Source organism: Microplitis mediator, chromosome 1 (genome assembly GCF_029852145.1).
Source record: "Microplitis mediator isolate UGA2020A chromosome 1, iyMicMedi2.1, whole genome shotgun sequence".
Classification (NCBI taxonomy): domain Eukaryota; kingdom Metazoa; phylum Arthropoda; class Insecta; order Hymenoptera; family Braconidae; genus Microplitis; species Microplitis mediator.
Window position 1 is genome coordinate 6,834,775 of NC_079969.1, and position 11,324 is coordinate 6,846,098.

An 11,324-nucleotide genomic window follows, 5' to 3' on the forward strand; every position below is an offset into this window, starting at 1 on the left:
GAAAGCTATTAACGACAAAACTTTAATTAGCTAGATACTTTTTTTTTCCAAAGGAAAAAACAATTTAAACTCTTACATACATATGCTGTCTGCCACTATTTGAATTGTGTTCAATAAAACATTTGAAGAACACAATCAAAGAAATTGAAAGGGGGTGGATTATTTTCTTTTAATTTTGAAGATTGTGAAATGCGTGAAGATAATTTAAAAATGATAATCAGTAAATCAACTTTGGTATTAAGAGAAATTTTAGTGTTGATAATATTACTTGTGTATGCAGTTAATGGAAATGAAAAACTTGCAACGCAATGCGTTAATCAAGGCGAACAGGTAAGTGATGCATTAACATTCATTAAACTATGATGATAGTTTGTTATGAAATATTGATTAAATTTTCCCAGTGCGACGCATATCAACAAGATCCATGTTGTGATAAGAATTTCAGATGCAAAAGTACATATCAAACCAATCAATTAAAATGTATAAAAATAGGTAACTGATTTTATTAAATTAAGAGTGTAACAGAATTGTTGCTAGCAGTATATATATGTTGATAATATACCTTCATAAACTATTATGTCATTCGAAAAGTTATCTTAAATTAAAGTTAAGATCAGACTCGGTATTATAATATATCAAGTAGATTAGAACATGTAACCACACTATTACTTACTGTTTCTTCTTTTTGAGGGACGTTAATGATTTGTATTTAAGCTTGTATTATAATAAGACGATTTTCACGTTAAAATAACAAATTATTATGTACTGTTACATATCATTACTTCAAACTTTGATCTGTTCTGCGAGCTCTCTTCATGATGAAGAAAAAATCCTTTAAAGAATATCATTATCACAAAATAGGCTTGGTATAAATATACTTTAATTATGCAATTGAATTCTTTTCTTGTTTAGCAAAATTGGACGATTTTTGTCGAACGAATGAAGATTGTAGTGACATATTACATTCTAAATGCTCAATAAAAAACAAATGTGCTTGTAGACCAAACAATATTCGAGTGAACAATACGGATTGTGCACCATTATTAAATGAGTTTTGTTGGAAAAATGAAAAGTGTGGGCCTGCTAACTCTATATGTCTCGATAGTGAATGTAAATGTAGAAATGGTTATTTACCCAAATCTAATAACCAATGCGTACCAAGTAATTATAATTATAAGAAAAATATTATTCGTTGCAGCCAAATTAACTTTGATTAAATCTTTCTCTATTGCTTTCATTTTATTTCAATTCTCATACTTGTAGAGGTATTAGGAGCATTCTGTGAAAATGATACTACTTGCGAACAAATAAGGTTTGCGAAGTGTTCGTCACAAAATATATGTGTTTGCACTTCAAACACATTTGCTTTAAACCCAATTTTATGTTCACCACTTTTAGAAGAGCCATGTGATAGCAAGAATGAATGCGGAGTTACGAATTCCGTGTGTATTAACAATAAATGTCAATGTAAATCAAAATATATACCATATTCTAATACTGCTTGTGAAATACGTACGTTTCAATTTGAATTGACAACTTTTATTTTTCTCAAATATTCAATTACTCAATTTTTCATAATATCATTAGAACTAGCTTACTTGGGAATGTCTTGCAAATTTCATGTATACTGTCAAAATTTAATAAAGAACACAATTTGTAACATTGATGAAAAATGTACATGTAGTCATAACTACTTTGCAAAGAATTTTAATACCTGTGGACAAGCATTCAACGCACACTGTTCCGCTGATGAACCCTGTGCAACAATAAATTCTGTTTGCCTTGATGGCATATGCCAATGTAAAACCAATTATGTGTTCCATAATTATAAATGCGTTGCAAGTATGTAAAAGTATTGAATGACCAATTTTGATAAGCTATCACTGAATAAAATAGCTGATGTTTTTATTATTATTATCATTATTGTTATAGAATACTTGAATGAACCGTGTGAAACGTCTGCCGATTGTGAGGAAATAAAATTTGCAGCATGTTCAGAAGACAAAACATGTCGTTGTGAAGATGAATACGTCGCTATCAATAAAACAAATTGTGTAGTACGTATAGGTAGATATTGTTCAACCGATCAAAAATGCGGTGCGAAAAATTCTCATTGTGTCCGCAACGAATGTCTGTGTAAAATTGGTTATGCCACTATTTCTGAGAAACAATGTTTACCTAGTAAGTGACTCGTTGAAATTGAATTAAATAAAAATCACACGGTCATAAAAAGAACGGAATAAATAAAGCGTGTACTGTAAAAACGGACTCTCCTAATTTTAAATTATCAAAGTTGCTATCTATACTGTAATTTTTAAGTTTTATGCAGCAATGAACGTATTGCAATTCAAGTAACAAATCTTGCATCGCAAAAATCGCGATTTCGTTCAAAGATATTTTTTGGTTCATGGGAAGATATTAACTATTTATTTAATAAAAATTAAATTGGGATCTTTATGGACTAAATATTACTACACGGAAAGAAATTTATGGGAAGTTTTCCTATGCATTATGGGAATGGTTCCCATAATAGTATGGGAATAGTACTTTTACTACTAAAGGAATGGTTCCCATATATTATGGGAACCATCCCCATAATAGTATGAGAATAGTTCCCATAATGATATGGGAATGGTTCCCATACCATTATGGGAATGGTTCCCATAATATTATAGGAACCATTCCCATATTGTTATGGGAACCATTCCCATGATGGTATAGGAATCATTCCCATACTATTATGGGAATGGTTCCCATATTGGTATAGGAACTATTCCCATAATGTGATGGGAACCATCCCTATAATATCATAAAATTTTTTTTCTGCACAATAGTGTAGAAATTTCCCAAAATTTAAATTTTCTTGAATGTTTTGTGCTGACAAAAAATTCTTATTAAAAATTTTAATGTTTTTTTGCCAAATTCGATTTATTTTTTCAATGTTTGAATTTTCGTTTTTATGTTTAATAATATTTCGGTGTATTGTAGAAGTGATTACCACACTTCTTTAAATTAATTTTTTCATGATAATATGGGAACCATTCCCATAATATTATAGGAATGGTTCCTATAACAGCATGGGAACTATTCCCATAATATTATGGGAATGATTCCCATAATATTATGGGAACTATTCCCATAATATTATGGGAATGATTCCCATAATGGTATAGGAACCATTCCAATTGCATTATGGGAATCATTCCCATAATATTATGGGAATAGTTCCCATACTATTGTAGGAACCGTTCCCATAATATTATGGGAATGGTTTTTATAATTTATGGGAATGGTTCCTATAAATTATAGGAACCATTCCAATAAATTATAGGAATGATTCCCATAATATTATAGAAAGTATTCCTATAAATTATAGGAACCATTCCTATAATTATAGGAACCATTCCTATAGTGTTATGGGTATCATTCCCATAATTATAGGAACTATTCCTATAATTATGGGTATCATTCCTATAATTATAGGAACCGCTCCTATAATTTATGGTCGTAATTCCTATGATGGTATAGGAAAAAATTTCACAAAATTTTGGGAACCGCTGCCATAATTTTCTTTCCGTGTACAGCTCGCATTGTAATTTTCCAATTTTGTTATTAAATTCAAAGATACCAACATACAAAATAATAAATTTAACTATTGAAAATGCATCGATAAAATAATCTTACACCAATCTTGCCGAAGCCTGGTCCGTAAAATTTGTTTTACTATAGAAAAAAAAAATTGTATTCGAAATTCTATTCGTGTTGTGTAGCAACGATGCCGTAAATTTTACTATTTCTTTTAAAAAACCTTGCGTTACTATTTGAAAATTTGGTGACAGTAGAGCACTACCACTCCGAGGTGTGCAATTAAATAAATGCTCAGATGTAATATCAATTATTCCTGTATTCTTTATTTCAAGTACAAAACTAATTTTGTTTGTCATTGCACTTTTAGTAAAACTTAATAGATTATGTGACGATGATAATGAATGTAAACTAATTACTAATGCCAAATGTTCAGAAAATAATCGATGTGTCTGTAAAAAAAATCACGTTAAAACAGATATCTTAGACTGCGCACCATTGCTTAATGAAACATGCACGAGTGACAAAGAATGTGTACCAGATAATTCTGTTTGCATTGATAATAAATGTCAATGTAAATTAAACTACTTGCAGCTGTCTAATAACGAATGCGTATTAAGTAAGGAAGATAATACATTCAAATTCAAGGGAAAATTCATTCAACAAATGAACAACTGATTTATTTATTGATTTTAGATTATTTAGGAAAACGGTGTACTCAAGACGAAGATTGTAGTATGATACCTTATGCAAAGTGTTCAAATACGAGTAAATGTATTTGTCATTCAAATTATGTACAATTGAATGCAACAGCATGCGCACCATTATTGGAAGGATCGTGTGCTAACAGTACACAATGTATACCGAAGAATTCAATATGCATTGACAATAAATGTGTTTGTCCCAATAATTATTTGCCACGATCAGTGGATACGTGTTTACCATGTAAGTATAGTTGTTGAAAAGAAAAAAAATTGTGTAAGCAATTTGAATTTGAATAATAGTGTTTTTGGTTAGTTTCTTTGGGACAATCTTGTAGATATGATAAGGATTGTAACAAAATATCAAACTCACAATGTTCAGATGACAATAAATGCATTTGTAACTTTGGTTATTCGAAATTCGATAGTCTCATATGTTTACCGCTTATTGGAGGTCAATGTAATGAGCACAAAGAATGTCTTGTCTATAATTCCAATTGTGAAAATAACACATGCCAATGTTTAGAAAATTATGTACCCCAATCTAATCGACAGTGTGTATCAAGTAAGTGTTTAAGCTTTTTCTTTTTGCGACTAATGGTGACATGAAACAAAACTACGAGCTCGAAATATTATATCGTAAGACTCCAAAATAATCCAGTTTAACGTACCACAGACAGACTTTGTCACGTACGATTGGATTAAGTTTCTAGTAGATTCAATAGAAATCTAACCATAGGATTTCTCTTGATAACACCGCTTTCCACAAGTGTTACCGTTTTCAGTCTCTAGTCGAGTAAGTTAAAAAGTAAACAATTGTTTCAAAAATTTGTATATGAAGTAGATTGATTAAAAAAAATCGGCTGTTTTTTTTTTAAATTATATGGAAATTATTGTTCGAGAGAAAGAAAAGAAAATACCGTTAAAGCTCAAGCTGTTAATATTAATATTCACAACCGCCTCATCGCAATTTTCTATTTTCCATTTAGGTCATTCGATTTCCTAAAACTTGTTTTTTACAAAGTTTTCAAAATTCCTCAAAGCTCTTTAGTTATTGGCATTCAATAATAATAAGAAATCTACATTCATTTCGAATCTGCCGATTGGCCTTTTTATTAATATCAAATAGACTTTTAGTACTTTCTAGGCTGTCTTTGTCACTTACAATTGAATTCTATTGGAGTTTTTGAATAGGGTAAAATTGTCAAGGCTCGCACATGTCTTGGTTCCCAAAAACTGATTCCATTATCAATTTCATTGTAGCAGCTGAATAACATTATTTTTTTCCAGTTCAATTGAATCAAGTCTGTTTTAGTCATTATGACTGTAGCGAAATAATAAATTCGCATTGCTCTAGGCACGATTTCTGTGTTTGTTCATCAAATTATATTGCAGTAAATGGAAATATGTGTGCACCACAGTTTAATAATCCTTGTTCAGAAATAACCACATGTATGACGAACAATACGATTTGTGTTGATAATATATGCCAATGCAAACCTAAATTCGTTAGTGATAGTTATAATAATTGTGTCCCAAGTGAGTATAAAATGATCATTAGATAAAATGTCATTTCTCATAAGTGAAGTTTTAGTCGCATGAGGCAACAAAAATACTTTCATTGAAAAATAATGATGAAATGACTTTATTATCTATATATTTATTAAGATGCGTTGCGTCGGAAATATTCACTAGTAAAAATTAAACATTTCACTCCTTCAAAAAATTGAAACTCCGTTTTTTTTAGTTCAATATAAAAATAGTTTGCGAAAAATTGTAATAACAATTCTTTAAGAAAGAAATTGTTTAATTTAGGTCTCTTTTAAATTAGTTGATGGTATTATTTTTAAATTGAAATGTACCAAACATAATTGATTCTCAATACTCTATAATTTTATTAATTAATGATTATTTGAAGAAGATTTTTTCTTCGATAGCACATTTGGGAGAATCGTGTCAAAAAGATGAAGATTGCATTGAAATAAGGCATGCTAAATGTTTGAATGAGAAGTGCAATTGCAAAATAGATTATATTCCATTAAACAAGACAAAATGTGCACCACTTTTAAACGGTTATTGTTATAGCCATGCCGATTGTATTGTCGAAAATTCAAATTGTGCTTTAAATAAATGTCGGTGCAATTTTGGTCATTCGGCGAAATTCAATAACAGATGTGAGCGAAGTACGTAAATATTACTATTTTTTAAAATGCTTTGATCAATCTAAAGTGTATATATGTAATATTTGATTTCTCTTGAATTTTATTTAATAATCAGTACAGTTAAGAAAATCAATTATTGATATAAAGTGAAATGATTTACATTGTTAATTTAATTCTTATGAATAATGTCTTAAAAATTCGAATTGATGTAAAATTTGAGTATTTATGGTTGGGCGCGTTTCCATCCCCAGACAAAACGTCCCACGACAAAATATCCCCAAAAACCCCTACTCGTTTTTTTAGTCGTAATCTTATTCAGAGTAACAATTCCAAACAAGAATCGATGTTGTGAGTATATGTAAAGATGATGTCACATAAACCGCCATTTTGATGTTAAACTGACACGTGTACACTTAAATATCTACCTAATAACTGGTCGATAATTAGTAGATATCGCAAATTAAAATGTGTAATTTGCCGCGTTAAATCACTAAACTTATAATCTTTATCAAACTTAAAGTTTAATAGACACCGAACAATATTAGGTTTCATCCCAGATGTGTTGGTGGAATCGTCAGTGAGGCACCTCCAACACATCCTGCCTCATACCTAACACTGAAGTTACCAAAAAATTATAAATGGGTTGGACCTATAACGCCACCGTCCATCATACAGTTTTAAATGAAATTAATTGTTAAATATTTTTAATTTTTATTTAATCTATTACAAGATGGTAAGTAACCGGCTACACGTATGTAAATAAACACCATCTGTGTGTACACGGTTGACTTTTCTATTGTTTATGTGCCACATCACCATACAAACGCATTTCAAAACCGTTTCGAATAGAAGTCCCCAGGGTCAACCATCGGGAGATATTTTGTCTGGGGATCAAAACGCGCCCAACCAGTATTTATATAAATGAATTCATAATTATATTTATATGTAATATTTTTAACTGATCTGAGCTCTTATAATTTTAAGTAAATTGCTTTCAACTTTATAAGAAATTTTTAACAGTGTTGTTTATTTTCGAAAAGTTCCCTTAGGAAAATCTTGTAAAGTAGATGAGGATTGTAAATACATAAAAAATTCAAAATGTTCGATCGGTAAAATTTGTACTTGTGATGTAAACTATTATGCTTTGAATAAATATACTTGTATGGCTTCTTTGAATGCCCCTTGTTCAAAGGATGAAGAATGTCAAATGGATTTCTCTTTTTGTTTTGACAACATGTGCAAATGTAAACCAAATGCTACAGCTATTTCTGCTAATCAATGTATGATAAGTAAGTCTTATTTTTGAATTTATACCCTTTGTCTTCAGAGCCTTCAACAATCGTTACACAATTTATTGAATCGGTTTGTTAGTTCAAATAACATTAGCAACAAAACTATAAAAAAATCACTGATTCTGATATTTTTTCCTGATATTTTGATTCAAAGATCATGTTACTTTTTATCTTGATCATTTTAATTATTTTCTATCAAAAAACATTGAATTTATCGAAGATAATCGTGAGAATACTTTAAAAAACAATCCTTGTTGATTATTTTCAATTACTAGAACTTTTTTGGAGAGTAATATGAAACGTAACTTTTTTCGAGCTCGAAAAGCGAAAATACTACTGTACTAAACCGTACTGTCGATCTCAAAGAGCCCGAATATATGTTAACAATAATGTTCTTGAGCTCCTTAAGGTTTAAACGGTTTCCTGATTTCTTTTTTTCGATTTTTTGACGCGTGGTTATCATAGAATCGGTGCTGCTATTGGCACCATCCACAGAAGAAATCCGTGTCTCTCAGTGGCAATACGGAAATAGTTAAAAATACGGATAAAATTTCCGTGGATGTAATGAAGATACGGATGCATTTTCCTTCAATAGAATAGGGGTCGTGTCACCTCCTATCTTATAGAAAACTTTTAAAATTCAACTACTTTATTTGTTACGACTTTTTTCAGCCCGTTTGCTATATTCTTGTAACAGTAGTTCAGAGTGTGCAGAGCCCTGGCATGAACAATGTTCAAAAGATAAAAAGTGTGTTTGTAAAGAAAACAATGTTGCATTAAGCTTATCATCATGTTTGCCTATTTTGGGTGGACTTTGTTGGAAAGATGAGCAGTGTTCTGCTGAAAATTCTGTTTGTGATGATTTTCGTTGCGTATGTCAACATAACTATAAATCTGTCTCCAATAATATGTGCTTAGAGGTCAATTAAGAAAACAGATATAATAGGCACCATCTATTTTGTTGTCCCAATGGACTCATGATTTTATAATTATTTTATCGTGAATTTTAATGTCTCGAAATGTAATTATTGTTGTTCTTTTAATATATAATAAATAATTATCAAACATCGATCATGTCTTCTTTTATTGCATCGCTCCAAAAATAAGTACGTACTTTATAGTTTTCTGCATGTTACTTCGACGAACTTGCGGGGTCTTAAAAATTTTTTGTAAATTGAAGTGTCTTTGCAAATGATACAATAGAAAGTGATCTACTTTTACTCTAACTTAAGATTTTAAGTTGAATTGCTTTTATTTTTGTTTTAATCGAATTTTCTTTCCACGTGTGATATAAAAGATGATAGTAGAACATTGCAATTTGTCTATTTGTCACCTTAAAATTTGGGTCATGTGACAATATTCCGTGGGTTTACTTCGAGTTTCCTTCCTAGATGCGTACGGTACTATTTTTGCTTCAACTATATTTTTTTTCTGTATTAGATCCGTTGTTACAATTATCGGTGTATTAAGCAGCTTTATGTTCCCTTTTCTTATTTTTCCCTACCAAATTGTTAACTTCCCGCTAAGAAAATCGATGATTTTCAAAATTTCGGGAAGTTATTGTTTTCGAAAATCGAAATTTCATCAGGTGTCGACGTTCTGTTCTGAGGTCCTAGGAAGCTATTCTTACTATTTTTAGAATGATGTCCGAGTGTCTGTATGTATGTATGTGTGTGTGTGTGTGTGTGTGTGTGTGTGTGTGTGTGTGTGTGTGTGTGTGTGTGTGTGTGTGTGTGTGTGTGTGTGTGTGTGTGTGTGTGTGTGCATGTATGTTCAGATCATTTGATCAAGTAGACTCGAAAATATTGGCGAATTACGAAAAAAAAATTTTTTTATTTTAAAGTTTTTTATTGATTTCTCAGAAACGAGTTGAACGATCGATTGCAAAATCTAATCAGCTCTATAACTTAAAATAACGCGTCGGTTGCCACCTCAACCTTCAAAATCGGATAATTTGTTCGAGAGTTATCGTGAGAGAAAGAAATGGTGAAAAACGGTTTTTTGCGAATATCTTTAAAACAACTGAACTAAACAATTCTAAAATCTGATCAGCTTTACAATATATTAAACGCGTCGATTGCCACCTCAACCATCAAAATCGATTCATTGGTCTAAGAGATATCGCGGGAAAAAGAAACGATGAAAAACAGTTTATTTGCCAGTATCTTTGAAACAACTGAACTATACAATCCCAAAATCTGATCAGCTCTAGAACTCAATAAAATACGTCGATTGCCGCCTCAACCATCTAAATCGGTTAATTCGTTCGCGAGATACCGTGGGAGAAAGAAATGCTAAAAAACGGTTTTTTTCGAAAACAATGGCATACAAAAGTATTTTCGAGCTCGAAAATGTACTCACAACAATGTTTTCGAGCTCCTCGAGCTCGACAACAGCAGGAAGTTTTAGGGCTGGCCCGCAGGGTCAACCGATAGACAAGATTTCTTTATTTTTTTATTTATATTTTTGTCATAAATTTAATATTAATAGTGATTCATAGCTTTTATATTTACACCTAAAAAACCCCATTTCAAACTGAATGATTATCATAATCAACAGAGAGTTAGTTGAGTAATTAAATCAATAAAAACTCATTATCAAAAGTCGTTTCTAAAATTATTTATAACGAGTTGCCGTTAAAACTCATCATTAAATTTTATTTAAAAAAAAAGTATCGTTCAAAATTAATGGTAATTAGTTTTTGTTTTATCAATAGATGTAAAATCCTGCTAGATTGAAAAAAAATTAATTTTATCTCGTTGTTAAATTTCATTAAAAGGCGTCATATGTAACCACAACAGCCCAAGGGGTATAAGCATGGGGAATCGGCCCCGGTAAGATATTTTAGTGATACTTAGAGAGTACACTGTAAAAAATCCGGAGTGAATTCGGATTGAAATTAAATTCGAATTCACTCCGCATTCACTCCGCCACTCTGACTCCACATTATGAGATTATTTGTTAGTAACCAATTCAATTACCGGTTTAAAATAACATTCTATTATAGAATTATTTTTAGAAAAAACGCTTCGAAATACATACATATTGACACACAAGAGTTTACCGATAACATTATTGTTGGATATTTCGATGAAATAAAAATTAGAAATAACTTTTTTTATTGAAGTGGAAGCTATTAACTATAAAACTTCAATTAACTGGTTGGTTTTAATTCGAAAAGGAAAAGACTATTTAAAACTTAACATCCGCATAATAACTGTGGCTATTTAAATTGGGTTCAATAAAACATTTGGAGAACACAATCGAAGAAATTGAAAGAGAGTGGATTATTATCGTTTAATTTTGAAGATTGTGAAATGCGTGAAGATAATTTAAAAATGATAATCAGTAAATCAACTTTGGTATTAAGAGAAATTTTAGTATTGCTAATATTACTTATGTATGCAGTTAATGGAAATGAAAAACTTGCTACGCAATGCGCTAATCAAGGCGAACAGGTAAGTGATGCATTAACATTCATTAAACTATTATGATAGTTTGTTATGAAATATTTATTAAATTTTGCCAGTGTGACGAATATCAACAAGATCCATGTTGTGATAAGAATTTCAGATGCAAAAGTA